At 36.7% G+C, this 12,218-nt stretch overlaps 1 protein-coding gene across 3 annotated transcripts in view; it reads right to left on the bottom strand.

Annotated features, from left to right (window-relative positions):
• Positions 1 to 12,218, bottom strand: part of LOC5564557 — a 487,044-nt gene that overhangs the window by 416,445 nt on the left and 58,381 nt on the right. The window lies entirely within an intron of this gene.

Below are 12,218 nucleotides of genomic sequence, written 5' to 3'. Positions count from 1 at the left end.
AATCCAGCAATAGTGCGACCAGTAATACAAGAGCTATTGACCAATCGTTTCCATAATGCAACGGCTGTATACACCGATGGTTCTAAAAGTGGTAATACTGTTGGAGCTGGTGTTTTCAGTGACAACACTCAGCAATCGATAGGTCTTCCGTCACAGTGTAGCGTTTTTTCTGCGGAAGCCTTCGCAATCAAATCGGCTCTAACTAGCAGCGTAATCAACGAAACAGTAATCTTGTCCGATTCAGCTAGCTGCCTACTTGCCATAGAAGGGGGGAAATCCTCGCACCCGTGGGTACAGGAAATTGAGCACCTTTTACGAAACCGTACAGTCCATCTTTGTTGGATTCCTGGTCATACTGGGATAAATGGTAACGAAGAAGCTGATCGGCTTGCCGGCGAGGGGCGAAAACTCCCACCATTAAATATTTCTATTCCAAGAAACGATGCGATCAAAGCAGTTAAGGAAATTATCCGCAATAAGTGGGAGAATCGATGGCACAGCATGACAGATGTTAAACTGAGAGAGATTAAGCCAGGAACAGAAAGATGGACAGATCAGAAGAGTTCTACCGATCAGCGCGTTCTGACTCGGCTGCGAATTGGGCACACGAGGATGACCCATGAATTCTTGCTGAAAAAATCGTCTCCTCCAGTGTGCGAAAGCTGTGGAACTGTCGTGGACGTTCGACACATCATCCTGAACTGCAGGAAGTTTGAAAATGCCAGAAATAAATTCAAAATAAGCGCAACTAGCCTGCAAGCAGCTTTACGGAACAACGATGACTGCGAGAAACGTCTGCTGGATTTTCTGCGTGAAGTGGAAGTGTACCGTGATTTGTAATGTGCCAAAGAACATGTCGAATAATCGCTGAAAGTGATGAAGAATTACAACGGAGTGAAATGGGAAACTATGGAGAAATTGAATGAGTGATAAAAATGAAGTGAAAATTAAAGTACGGAGAACGTAACAGAAAACAAAAAAAAAAGTTTATGCGAGAAGAAAATAGAACAATGCAAAAGAAAGTGCTAAAATGGTTATCTTTGATAACAACAAACAGGATAAAATCGAAACAGAGCGACAGAAAATCACAACCTGAGCGATCGACTAGAAATGACGGCGAAGCAGAATATCCACAGCAGGATGCAGATAAGTTATTCTTTTGTTTTATGTTCCACAATATTTTGCACTTATTTGTCAAACACCTAATATAATAATAGTTCATCGACATGAATGCACCAACTGGTGTAAAATGTCACAAATAAATATAAAAAAAAAAAAAAAAAAAAAGAGATTTCTGCAAACGTTTTCTCCTGATAATCTTATAAAGCTTTCTCCTATAGAGACTCCTCCAAAGATTCCACCAGGAAAATCTCTATAACAATTTTTGGCTTTATCTAGAAATTCCAGCAGGGATTTAAAAAAATACAATTTTGAAGAATAACTCCTTTTATTTTTTGGTTTCTTCAGAAAGCAGAAGAAGAAGAAGAAGGATAAGATTTCTTCAATATTTTTTGCAGAAATTGCTCCAAGCATACTTGCAGAAACTTCCCCAGGTAGACCTCCCGAGATTCCTCCAGGAATTATTCCGAAAATTTCTTCAGACAATCCTCCAGAGATTCCACCATGAATTTCTTCAAAGGTTCCGCCAGGAATTCCTTCAGGGATTCTACACAGAATTACTTCAAGATTTTCCTTCAAGAATTTTCCCATTTATTTATTTATTATTTATTATTAAGTCAACAAGTAAAAATGGTCGATATATCTTCAATAAATTTACTACATGAATCACTTCAAAGATTTTTCTACAGGAATTACCCAAGACTTATTTCCAGAGATTCGTTATTGGCCTCTAAAAATTCCTGTACAAATTCCTCTAGAGATTCCCTTTTGCATTTAATCAAGGATTTAGCCAGAAATCATACTAAGAGTACCTCTCTAGAGTTTCCTTAATTTTTTTTCCAGGAATTGCTCGAGGAACTCCTTGACAGAAGAAGTCTTTGAAAAGCTCCTGGATAAATTCCTGAAGGAATCACTAGATGAAATTCTTTGAGCCATCCTCGGAGGAACTATCAGAAAAAAAATGAAGAAATCCTCACAGTAATCCCTAGAGATCCCTGGATGATGCCCTCTAGGAAAAAATATGGAGAAATCTCTGTAGTATTACATGAAGGAATCCTTAGAGTTAACTGTAGAAGAATATCTGGTAGAATTCCCTTAATGATCCTTGATTAATTCCTGGAAGCTTCTTTGAAAAATCCTTAGCAAAATACTTGCAGCAGTCTTTTTGTGAAAACCCCAGGAAATCTCTGTAGGGATTTCCAGAAAAAATCTCTGGAATAATTTTTAGAGAAACACATGTAGAGATGTTTCTGAAGTTATTCTTGAATGGAATCCTGAAGAATATGCTGAGTAAATCTCTTGAAGAATTCCTGGAAGAATCCCTGGAGGAGTCTATGGAGAAATTCCTATAGGAATCTCTGAATGGTAAATTGTTGAACGAATCAATGAAAGGTTACCTAGGTTAATTGATACAGGGATCATTACCTGGGTAATTTTTTTACGAAATCCCTGGAGGCATCTCAAGAGGAACGCTTGCATAAATTTCTCCAGCAGTCCTTGGAAAATTCTGGGAAGAATATGCAGGAGGAATTCCTGAAGAAATCCCTGCTGAGATATTTCTAAAGAAATTCCTGGATAATCCTTGTAGGAATCCATGGATGAATTTCTGGAGAAATTTATGGAGGAATGCATTAAGGGATTCACGAAGATTACCTGAAAAATTCATCTAAATAATTCATGTAGGGATTTTCCAGGTGGTATTCCTAAGAGCATTCCTGGAGGAATCCCTAAAAAAAGTCGTGAAGAAAAGAATTCCTGGAGGAATTCCAGATGGAACTCCTGAAGAATTTCCTGATGGAATCCCTGGAGCGATCCCTGCGTATATTCTAGGAGGAATCTATGGAGGAATTTCTGATGAAATATCTGAAATAATCCTTGAAGAGATTGTTCTAGACTCTAGAGTAACCCCTGAAGATTGTCTTACCCAGACAACCAAAATGAAATCACCTGGAGGCTTTGTATGTGCAAAATTTCACTTATAAGATGTCGCGAATAGGCCTTCTACGTGCAAAAGTGGAGGCGATATACGTGCACATATTATGTGATGAATAATAGCATACAATGCGAGGATTTTTTTCTACCGAACTAACCTGTGATCTTATGCGACTTAACTTATGATAACAAATGTTGATTTGACAGCTGCTACGGATTGATTCAACTTACATTGTACTAATGTACGGGACGAAACAATATATTTTTTTCAATGAACTCAGAAAAAAAGCGTTTTATGCGAGAGAACTCATCAATCTGACTATTTTATACACAGTGTTTTGCGGGTTTGGTTTAATTTGTATGAATAAACGAGTTATTACGTGAATTTCTTTGCGACTTCTTGTTGTCTGGGTGGAGACGTCTTTGCAAGGATCACTATAGAGATTTTCTTCGAAAAATCCTTGAAAGAGTTTCTGAAGGAATCTCTGAAATAATTTCAGGAGTAGTCGCTTGTAGAAGTCCTGGAGGAATACCTGGAAGCATCCCTGGAAGAATTCTTGGAGAAATCACTGAAGAAATCCTAGCAAGAATTTTACTTGAGGAATCTATGAAGGGTTCACTGCAGATATTCCTGCGGAAACTCCATGCGAATTTTCTAGAAAAATCCCTGCAATAATCCTTGGAGGAATCCCTGAACGATGTCCTGACAGAATTTCTGGCGGAATAGTTGAAGGCTTTTCTGGAGCCCTATTGGAGCTGGTTTCAAAAATCATAGTGATCAAAAGTTCTTCCCGGAGGAATCATTGGTGAAGGGCATGAGTTTGAATTCATCGGATCTTTTCGGTTCGGACGTAACGCCAGGAATAAGATTAAGAATTTTATGTTCGGTATGTGATATGTTGTCTATTTAGATCTGGATGAAAAATTATGAATTTTAAGTAGTAGCATTATCACACCCTACCGGTTCCAGAGGTTTTCGACAAATTCAAGCCAAATCTAATTGTTGGTACTCTTGTAAATCGTAATGGGAATTATGAAATTTGAACCATCGTATCTTTCATGCGGATGTGAAATGTATCAGTTCCTTCTGAAACAGGTTCCAGGTGTCCTTATGTCCAGAAAAAAAGTGTCCATAGTTTCATTCTCAGCTTTCATAAAAAGCTAAAAGAACAAAAATTAGTTCCAAATTTAAATTAAATATAAAGTAGAATTTACTTCGTCACTTGACTATTTTCGCATGTGTAAGAGAAGAAGGTGAAGAGCAGAAAATTTCCAACCCGAAAAAATCCTCAATCCATCGATCGATGGGATACGAACCCACGACCTTCAGATTGTACTTAAGGATAAGCTTCACAGTTACCGCTCATGGTTATTCTATCAATGTCAGTATTGATTGGTCTTGAAAACCTTCTTAAGAGCGTAATGAAACATTAAATGTTATTTAGGATATTTACCTTCGGAATCCATTTTCATTCAAGCAGTTCTAGAATTTCTCGGACGTAAAACATTGTTTTGTGTTTTGTGATTACCTGTAAAGAAAAGAAAAAAAAAATGCATCTTAATTGTTAATATCTCAGAATAACGGTTGACTAAGTTCTATAGGCACGATTCTATTGCACTCCTTTAACTGCTCAGAGCAGGGACGAAAATACTCAATCTACCCTCGCCTACTAGAGATGGGCAAAATGATCAAATTTGGAGAGCGAATCGTAGGTGACTCACTCACAAAAGTGAATCGACTCTTCTGATCGATTCGATGACTCATTTTATAAAACCAAAAATGAATTAGGTATGTATTTTACACAAGAAACAAAAATAACAATTTTTGAATGATATTTTTTTCCGTACAGCAACTTTAACTATTGATACATATCCGAATTGTTTGACTATGATAATTCCAACTCGAAAATATGATTCCTAATACATTTTTAAGCCCTCTTCTAAAACACTCAGTGCGAATGAATCATGACTCTTTTGAAAAGAACCGTGATTCGTTCACTCATTATCGAGAATCGACTCTTTTGAATGATTCGTGAGTGAGTCGCCCATCTCTATCGCCTACATTGAAACTTGCTGGGTAGAATCTTCGTTGATTTTTATTTGTTTTTATCCTCGCCTTGACAACACAACAAAGATTGGCAAAGCGCTTGCCGCAAGATTGTCAGTTTCCTTTTACCCTGCTGATACTCAACCGCTTTATGATCATCGGAAGCAAACAATGATATTCATTCTGGACAGCTTGACTTTTTTACATTCCACTTCGGGAAGTTGTAATTTTTGCACAAAGCACAGTAAAGACGCGTCAACATCATCGATTCCGTGCATCGGATCGTTCATTACCCGTAAAGCACCATATTTTTTAATTAGTATGAACCTCAATGATAATCAATTTTCTAAAACTGACACTCTTCTGCTTCTGATAATCAAAAACACCAGCGACGTACGGGCATCGTTGTTTGTTTTTTCATCTACTTTTGTGCCATCTTCATTGGTGCAATCATATTGGTGGTGGTGCGGTTACTTTGATGGTGGCATAAATGTCAGTGAATTGAGTATAGTGAGCATGATTTTTTTCGTCCCTGGCTCAGAGATTACGGAACCCATCCTGTATGCCTATCTCCCGATCTACACCTTAAGAGGAAAATAACCATCATCGTTTTACAAATTTTCAAAACCAGTTTTTTCGCTCAAAGTTGAAGCAATGCTCAAGAAAATCTATCATTGCATTGCACTGTCTATCTGTAATGCGATGATAGATTTTCATAAGGATTTCTCCAAATTTAAACGAAAAAACTGGGTTTTATTTTTTGATGATTGCTGATGATTGAATGATGGTGTCTTGAGCCTGCGCCTCCAATCAACTCACTCACCACAACGCACCACCTCGGTTGAAGTAAAGTCATAAAAATGCATTTTGTTGCACACTTTGACCGCCGTGAGAGATTATTGTCGGAGGCTGCAACGGGGCGGGGGAAAGGATGGCCGCCGGTGCAACAAAACAGCAACAAACAGCTATTTATTGGCGCACTAATGGTTTGTTTGATTCATGGTCGCCATAAATGTGTGCAACAGAAAAATCTTGCAGTAGTTTACAGAGCCGAACTGGACACCAGTAACGGCGACACGGCCCACAGTGGTTCAGTGGTCATATTTCACAACTTTTGATGATAACAAGTATAATTCTGGAATATGTTCTAAGATTACAGACCCTTCTTATTCTTCTTCTTCTTCTTCTTCTTCTTCTTCTTCTTGGCATTACGTCCTCATTGGGACAGATCCTGCTTTTCAGCTTAGTTTTCTAAGAGCATTTCCGCAGTTTTTAACTGAGAGATTTCTTTGCCGAAGTTGCCATTTTCGCATTCGTATATCGTGTGGCAGGTACGATGAAACTCTATGCCCAGGAAAGTCAAAGAAATTTTCATTGCCAAAAGATCCTGGACCGATCGGGAATCGAACCCAGACACCTTCAGCATGGCTTTGCTTTGTAGCCGCGGTCTCTAATCACTCGGCTAAGGAAGGCCCCAAAGAATAAGAGTTGGGATTAACAAGCTTTTCTGAAAACTGGACCTCTGCGCTGTGCTCTGTATGAACCGCTACAGTTGGTGTCATACGGTCATGCCAGAAACCGGTTCGGTTAGACACACTGTCGCTGCTCAAGTTCACAAACGGCGATAGTGCTGAGCTGCAAGTGCACGACGGGTAATGGAACCGAGTGGCAATCAGGAGCGGTTCACACCTGGGGGTTTTAGTTAGTATGAAAAATGCAAATGGTGAGAAATCAAATAGGTTGCTTGGTTTGCGCACCGTGATACTAATGTATCGGAAGGAAATACTTCCACAAATCAACAGCAATGACTCAACCAAGATGATCTCAGAGATAATGGTGAGTAAGATGTTAATGATGTAAGAGGTACAATTATTGATATAAGATTATATCAAATAGGTTTAACAATGCCTTTTTAGTTAGTTGTGCGAATCGTGCGCGCACACAATTTTTTTCTCCTGAGTTTTTTTTTTTAATTTCTTTATTAGTATCATTCCAAACATTACATTCATTTCTTATATCTAGGTGTTCTGTGTTATTAGACAACACTATCATCCTAATTTGGTAAAACAAATTTAAGATTTAATTAACATTTTGTTAATAACATATTACATTTCATTTGCCGTAGCAGTTCAGTTTTTTTTTTACAGGTGAGTTGATTTCACCTGCTTATAAGAGAAAAAAAAAAACTTTTTTAATATACTTAACCTAACTTAACCTAAACATATAACGCATTAATCGTGGCAATAGAAGATTGTAACGATTTTTGCCTGAAATTATTAATGATTGTATTTGACATTTGTTCCAATGTTTCAACATTGGATATTCTATGTAACTCATTGGTACTATACCAGGGAGGAAGCCTCAGAATCATTTTCAAAATTTTATTTTGAATTCTCTGCAGAGCTTTCTTCCTGGTATTGCAACAGCTAGTCCATATTGGTACAGCATACAACATGGCTGGCCTGAAAATTTGTTTGAATATCAAAAGCTTGTTCTTAAGACAAAGTTTTGATTTTCTATTAATAAGGGGATAGAGACATTTTACATATTTATTACATTTGGCTTGAATGCCCTCAATGTGATTTTTAAAAGTTAAATTCTTATCTAGCATGAGCCCTAGATACTTAACTTCATCTGACCAATTTATTGGAACCCCTCTCATCGTGACAACATGTCTACTTGAAGGTTTCAAAAAAGAGCTTTTGGTTTATGTGGGAATATTATTAGTTGAGTTTTGGAAGCATTAGGAGAAATCTTCCATTTTTGCAAGTATGAAGAAAAAATATCCAAACTTTTTTGAAATCGACTACAGATGACACGCAGGCTTCGTCCTTTGGCGGAGAGGCCTGTGTCATCCGCAAATAAAGATTTTTGACATCCCTGAGGTAGCTCAGGTAAGTCAGATGTGAAAATATTGTATAATATTGGTCCCAAAATGCTGCCTTGAGGAACACCAGCTCTTACAGGAAGTCTTTCAGATCTGGAGTTCTGATAATTTACCTGAAGTGTACGATTTGACAGATAACTTTGAATTATTCTAACAATGTATGTTGGAAAATTAAAGTTTTTTAATTTTACAATCAAACCTTCATGCCAAACACTGTCGAATGCTTTTTCTATGTCTAGAAGAGCAAGACCAGTAGAATAGCCTTCAGATTTGTTGGAACGGATCAAATTTGTTACACGTAAAAGTTGATGAGTGGTCGAATGTCCATGGCGGAATCCGAACTGTTCATTGGCAAAAATTGAATTTTCGTTGACGTGGGCCATCATTCTGTTCAAAATAACCTTTTCAAAAAGTTTACTGATGGAGGAAAGCAAACTGATTGGACGATAGCTAGAAGCTTCTGTAGGATTTTTGTCTGGTTTTAAAATTGGAACAACCTTAGCATTTTTCCATTTGTCAGGAAAATATGCTAATTGAAATCATTTGTTAAATATATCAACTAAAAATGATAAGCTACTTTCTGGAAGTTTCTTGATGAGGATGTAGAAAATTCCATCATCGCCAGGAGCTTTCATGTTTTTGAATTTTTTAATAATAGTTCTCACTTCTTCCAAATCAGTCTCCCAGGCATTTTCGAAAACGTTCTCTTGATTGAGAATATTTTCGAACTCCTGAGTAACTTCATTTTCAATTGGACTAGTAAGTCCTAAATTAAAATTGTGCGCACTTTCAAACTGCATAGCAAGTTTTTGAGCTTTTTCGCAATTAGTTAGTAATAATTTGTTTTCCTCTTTCAATGCCGGTATTGGCTTCTGAGGTTTTTTCAAGATTTTAGATAATTTCCAAAAGGGCTTAGAGCCAGGGTCCAATTGCGAAATTTTATTTTCAAAATTTTTGTTTCTTAATTGAGCAAAACGTTTCTTGATTTCTTTCTGCAAATCCTGCCATATAATTTTCATTGCAGGATCGCGAGTGCGTTGAAATTGCCTTCTCCTCACGTTTTTAAGACGGATCAAGAGTTTAAGATCATCGTCTATAATCACGGATTAAAATTTTACTTCACATTTTGGAATTGAAATGCTCCGGGCTTCAACAATGGAATTTGTTAAAGTTTCAAGAGCATTGTCAATATCAAGTTTCGTTACTAAAGAAATGTTAACATCAAGATTAGAGTCAACATACGTTTTACCGTCAAACGGGGTAACTTGCAACAATTTTCAACTTCAAAGCTATATGGATGAAAAATTTGAGGATTCAGATGAGACAAAAACCATCTGGTACCCTAATCGCCACGTAATGAAGACCACGTGGTATTAATTTTATCAATATTTGGTTTTGTGAGATCAGGAGAGACGAAAAATATGCATTTTTTATGCTACACCTGATGTGGGGTAACATGCAACACACGGTGCTACCTGAGATACACTATCAAAAACATAGACTATATCGTGTTATTATGATCATTTATTAATCTTCTGCAGTGAAAACATGACAATAATAAGGAACAGCGTATTCTACTTTCAGAAAAGTAATTATTATTGATTGAATTATGAGTATTTTACTAATTCGATTGAAAACTCTATTGGCATTGCATAGGGTGTCCAGACGAGGAAAATCTAGCATATCATAAGTGTTGACAGTTATTAGAAAGTCATTAAAACGTTTTAATGCAACTTTTCTACAAACACAATGGTATTTTAGCTTATACTTCACATAACTTATTTGTTTTATACATATTCAAGTCAAAGCGACGTATCACATAATAATATGTTTTGCTAAAAATGATCTTTGTTAGTGTTTTGACATACATTTCATCATATCTCATCCAGAAAGTTCCCAAAGTTAAAGTAAGTCAATTTTCATACAGATTTTCAAAATTATTCATTATTTTCATGAAGAAAATAAAATTAAATGTAATAATAATGCGTTTCGTGTATATTTTCTAATATTTAGAACCAAACGTGTATTGAGTTGATTGAGGCACAAAAAAAAATGTTATTGAACAAATATATGTTCAATTTTGCCTTTTCATGTGTTTTCGATGTCAAGCGGCAAGAAATATCAAAAAATTGAGATGAAAATTGCTGTTGCAAGTTACCCCACAAGGGTAGTCAAAAACGTTTTTGAATTTTTATAGTGTATAAGCATTAAATTATCAAAACTTTTATATTGTCAATTTGTACACTACTAAGTACTGTAACTGATGGTAAATGTCTCGAATGACATAATTCTACCGTTTATGTGGTACAGGGAACGTTTTTCAACATTATTTTCATACAATCTAACGTGTAATATGATTTTCGTCTCCAGTAAACCAACCAAAAAAGAAACAATACCCAAACCCTCGCCAAATTCTTCTGATGTATACCTAAGATCAATGAATGGTGGAATAAATTATGATAATTCAACTCAATGCTGAACGAAACGACAATTCAGTTACATGTCGAAATGTTGCAAGTTTCACCCCTGTTGCAAGTTACCCCGTTTGACGGTATATATATTCCAGTCGGCTCGTAAATAATTGAAAGTGGAGCTGATAGGATTGAGAATCGCTTCTTGGGATATTTGAAATGTAACAGGGACATGATCAGAATCAAAATCAGCATGAGTAATCAGTTGGCTACAAAGATGACTAGAGTCGGTTAAGACCAAATCAATCGTAGATGGATTTCTAGAAGAGGAAAAACACGTATGGATATCAGGGTATTGAATTGAGAAATATCCTGAAGAGCACTCATCAAATAAAATTCTGCCGTTGGAATTACTTTGAGAATTATTCCATGACCGATGTTTGGCATTAAAGTCACCAATGACAAAAAAATTTGACTTATTGCGAGTCAATTTTCGCAAGTCAGTTTGGAGCAAATAAACTTGCTGCCCAGAGCATTGAAACGGCAAATAGGCAGCTATGAAAGTATATTTACCAAACTGTGTTTCAACAGAAACACCTAAAGTTTCAAAAACTTTAGTTTCAAATGATGAAAACAGTTTTTTATACGCCTATGAATGATGATTGCAACTCCCCCACATGCCCCATCAAGTCGATCATTACGATAAACAAAATAGTTAGGATCTCTTTTGAGTTTAGATCCAGGTTTTAAATACGTTTCGGTAATAACTGCTATATGCACGTTATTAACCGTAAGAAAATTAAACAGCTCGTCCTCTTTACCATTCAGAGAACGAGCATTCCAATTTAAAATATTTAAATTATTATTTACTGGATCCATTAGAAAAACGTAATCCAATAACAATTTGATTTGTAAATTTTACACCTACTTGGACTGCTTCAGTCATAGTGGTGGCTTTGAACATTGCATCAATCATTAGATTCAATTGTTCAGTTAGAAAATTAAAATCAGAGGCAGACATGTCATGTGATTTCCCATTGGAATTTCCGGTAGACGAAGATGCGGAGTTACCTGTGGCAGTAGGGTTTTTTCCATTTGATTTGAAACAAGTAGAATGGGTACCCATGGATCGAACAGGGGAGGAGTTCGAATTTCCTGCTACGATATCGGCAAAGGATTTACCGTGGGTAGATACATTCGAAAATGAAAGATTCGAACGGCTACCCGACGGATTAAAATTAGTTTGTGAATGAGCATGATTATGATCTTCCTGATGGGAATGATTCATGATCAAGCGATCGTTAACTGAAAAATGAGCATTGTTCGATACTCTACCAGGCAAATTCCGGAAACGACCGTTATCGTAACGGATATTATCTTTCATTTGCCTGGCACGAGCCTCAATGACCCTTTTGCGTGAAGGACAATTCCAAAAATTGGACTTATGGTTAGCCCCGCAATTACAGCATATGAATTTGGTGATATCTTCCTTCACTGGACAGTCGTCCTTAGCGTGAGAAGAACCTCCGCAAATCATGCATTTAGCATCCATGCGACAATTTTTTGTACCATGACCCCACTTTTGGCACCGACGGCACTGAGTGGGGTTCTGGTAATTTCCTCCAGGTTTCTGGAAATGTTCCCATGTCACACGGACATCGAACATAAGTTTTGCTTTTTCTAAAGCTTTAATATTATTTAGTTCTTTTTTGTTGAAGTGAACTAAATAATATTCTTGAGAAAGCCCTTTCCGAACAATGCCAGATTGGGTTCTCTTTTTCATAATGATTACTTGGACTGGGGAAAATCCAAGTAAATCATT

The sequence above is a fragment of the Aedes aegypti genome, chromosome 2, assembly GCF_002204515.2.
Source record: "Aedes aegypti strain LVP_AGWG chromosome 2, AaegL5.0 Primary Assembly, whole genome shotgun sequence".
Taxonomy (NCBI): domain Eukaryota; kingdom Metazoa; phylum Arthropoda; class Insecta; order Diptera; family Culicidae; genus Aedes; species Aedes aegypti.
The sequence above is the reverse complement of the archived record's forward strand: the minus strand, read 5'-3'. Positions and strand labels throughout refer to the sequence as shown.